This window comes from Lycium ferocissimum, chromosome 4 (assembly GCF_029784015.1).
Source record: "Lycium ferocissimum isolate CSIRO_LF1 chromosome 4, AGI_CSIRO_Lferr_CH_V1, whole genome shotgun sequence".
NCBI classification, from domain to species: domain Eukaryota; kingdom Viridiplantae; phylum Streptophyta; class Magnoliopsida; order Solanales; family Solanaceae; genus Lycium; species Lycium ferocissimum.
This window is the reverse complement of record NC_081345.1, coordinates 59453233-59457264: the sequence shown is the minus strand read 5'-3', so window position 1 is coordinate 59457264 and position 4032 is coordinate 59453233.

Sequence of the window (4032 nt, the reverse complement as noted above, 5' to 3'; positions counted from 1 at the left end):
CCGAGTCGCCATATATTCTCTGCCGTACATATCGGGGCATGGCCGGGTCCCCCCTCATGATTTCAAAGATTTAGTTAGAGGCTCGTAGATACTTACGTGTGGGTTGTCGATGCTATGTGTGACCCCTTCATTGTAGATTTTGTACATCATTTGTGTAGCCTTACGGGCCTATGCTTATATGTGTTTTCGAGAGTCGTTTGGAGACCGTTTCATGATAAGTTTGTGTCGAGAATGATAGTCAAGAAGATGTCGTGTGCTCGGTAGTCAGCTCCGGGTACCCGCCATGGCCCCTAGCCGGGTCGTGACAAAGCCGACAAGGCTACCCAATAAAACTATATAACCAAATGTAGCTTGCCGAGCGAGCCATAATTTGCCCTCCGACCGAATATAAGTGTCTACAGCCTCTACCGACATGCCGCACGTGACAGGCCCCTACCCTACCCATAAATATCAAAACATATACCAAAGAAGAGGCAAGCCCGAAGAGCGGAGTGCTCCACCGTCGTCAGCGGTACCCCAAGAATACAATCCGACTTTTGGTTATCCGAACCCTCGCGGGCATGAACGCAAGCCCTCAACAATAAAGAGGAGTTAGTACGGATAATGTACCGAGCATGTAAGGCATAAAGAGTAACATACACAGGAGTCATGGAAGAGAATCCGAAACTCATGAGCTAATCCGACCGATCGACCGGCATCTATGTGTCCGACTATCTCGAACATATCTATAAGGAATGCATCTATATGTCCGACTATCCGAACATATCCGTATGAACGCATCTATATATATCCGACCATCCGAACATACATATCCGTACGAATGCATCTATATGTCCGACTATCCGAACATATCCGTATATCTCTCGCTTACTAAGAATGCTCGGTGGCGTATGATATGCATAGGTCATAGTGCGTTTATGAACGTACGACCCGATCCATATCCCATATAATAGTGCCAAGGAACGTACGGCCCAATCCATATATCATATGTTCCTTCGGCATCATAATCACCATTACTGCACCAATAGATAAGGTGGTAATGTGTATATAACGCTCGCCCTTTCCCCATACCCCACATACATATAATATACGCGTATATAATGCCTTATGGTCACGAGTCAATATGTATATATGTAAATGAATGCAATGCATAATTGTAAACTAACATAATCATAATACAAAAACCAGACCCATGAACAAAAGGGACAATCATAAGAGGGGTACGGAACATCAAAGACGAAGTACTGCCTAGTTCTTCTAAGAGTAGAGTAATATGAAAGCTCGTTTACTCGTTGTTCGCTCATATCATAGGATCATGCCAAAAAGAAAGAAAGGGAAAGCCTTAACATACCTTTTCGCCGCCTTAACCTTAACTACTTAGCACTCGTCCTCCCAAGCTCGTAAATATACATTCAAGAGAATTCACACTATTGTTAGGCTTATCTTCACATGCTTGTCTCAAGCCTTTAATTAAAATCCTTTTTAAATGCGAAATTAAGATTTCCGTTTATATGCCTAGCCCGAAAACACAATCCAGTAACCAACAACAACAACAACAAAAATTCCAACATCAACAATATCATTTCCATCACCATCATGTTCCATAAATATCCCACATGATGTTTTCCAAGTTCTACAACTAACCAACTCGTTATACGACTATTTTTCAACTTCATATCCGTAAATAATCTGAAACTAACATTAACAAGAAGAGATTCATACCTTACTCCCGTTAATACAATGATATCTTCATTCCCCCCTTGAACTTGAGCCAAAACTCATCGCTATACGATTTTATAATGCAACTATACGCGGTTCGGACTTAAATTCGGGGATTATACTTAATTTTGGGCTAAAGTTTAGTGGATGAAAGTTGGGGAAGGCTCCAGAATTTTTGGGAGGTTTGGAGAAGTGTTTTGGATGAAAAATGAGGGGTAAAACCCCTTTTATAAGATGCCAAAGTCGGTTTGGTACTGTTGCAGTTATTGTAGCACGCCGGTTACTGTTGCGGTTACTGTAGCACGCGTTTCTGCTCTGTCAACCTAACTTGTAACATCCATAATTCTCTACTCTGATGTCATTTTGACGAGCGATTTGTTGCGTTGGAAACTGGACTCGACGAACTTCATTTTAGGTTTTGAAACACCTTAAACTCCCGATATACCCGGAGATATACCCCTCCAAAATTGACCCAAAATTCTGCCAACTTTTTTCCAAATTTTTGTCAAACTTATTTTCTTCGATTTTCTTGGTCCCAGAATCTTCTGAGACTCTCCATACATGATATTTATCATTAATCATACTTGATAATGGTAATGTCCTTTGGTTCCAAGGTTGTCCTTCCCGGTTACGACTTATAAGATCGTAGTTCATCCTTTCTTCATTGTTACGTACTTTCCATGGCTGGTACCTTCTAGAACTTCATGGGACGTCTCCGATACTCCATTAATACGATGAAGTACGTGGCATGCTCATGCTCTGAAAGTGTGAGGTGTAATAGGTTCAATAGAGGCATCGTTCGGTCAAGAAGGCTAATTGAGAGATCGAGTTGGACATGCAGAGTGGATATCCTCAGCATTTCTATAGTTCAGATACCTTTTTTCTCTTTACGTTCGAGGACGAACGTGTGTTTAAGTGGTGGATGATATAAAAACTAGGTCGGTCGTTTTGAGAATCGATGCTCTGTTTTGTGTGTTGTCTATTCCAAAAGCTCCGTAATAGTTATTTTGACTTTCTTGCAAAATTTAAAGTCAAATGGATGTCATTTGGATCACTTCGAGAGATGGTTTCATTTTGAAAATCCTGATATTTAATTATTTGGATTAATTGATTGTTCGGGGAAAATGTGTTCGATTGGCGATGCGAAGATTCATTAGATTGGTAATATTATTTGTGACTAGTAAAAATTGACGGAGCTAATTATAGAATTTGTTTGGTTTGTTTTTGACAATTAAATTGGTTTTAGTACTTAATATGCCTATTTATGATGAAAAGATGGTCGCAGGAAGAAATAAGACCCAGATTGAAATTTATCGGTTCCTTTAGGTTCGGATTGATATTTTTTGACTTGCGGGAATGGGTGGCGCGATTACCGAGGCTTTTTGATAAATTTTGGGTAAGGAAAGAGAATATTTTATAAATCCTTAAGAGATTAAGAAATGAAGAATTTTGACCAAAGTTAACATCGAGGGTAAATGAGTCATTTTTTGATATTTTGTCGATTCGTTAGGTCCGTAATGTGATATATGACTTAGTCGAGTCGTTCATTCGATTCCCGCGAGGTACGGTTGTGATTTAGGTTTTTGGTTGAGAAACTAGCTTTTAAGATAATGGAGTTGATCACGGTCATAATCGGATCAAGACAATCCCGTTTAGATGTTTTAAGAGTTCGAGTAGGTTCGTATGATGATTACGGGACTTGTCCACAAATTTTGGTTAGATCCCGATGAGTTTCGGATGTGTTTGAGTTGTATGGTGTTTGTTTTTGGTTTCGACGTCGTTTTGAGAAAAAATGGCCGAATATTGAGCAAACGACGTTTGTTTTGTGTTTTGATTGAACCTTAGATTCGTTCCATAGTTTCGAAACTATAGCAACAAGAATTGTCGCATTTCATTGTCGTACGAGTGAGATATGACTTTTTTCTAAATTTTGCTATTGCTGATTTTCTGGTGAGAATTTTTCAGAAGATGACGATTTTGCCCCTATTTCGTCCATAAATTTTCTGATTTCCTTTAAAAATTAAAAACATCATATCTCTCTTATTGTAAGGCCAAATTGGGTGATTCAGATGGCTATTTTGGGTGAAATCTCGCAAGTGTCATGTTGGGCTTGTCAAATGTGAATTTCGTGAATATTTAGCATTTGATTCGAGCCGAGACAATCCACGTGTTCTTCAATCCAAGTTTAGTTAGTTCTTCTCACAAGTTTGCGTGCTTGGATTTAGGCGATTTTGATGTCAATGGATTTGTCATGACCCAGCTAGAGGGCTATGACGGGCACCCGGAGCTAACCCACCAGGCACCTCTCATCAT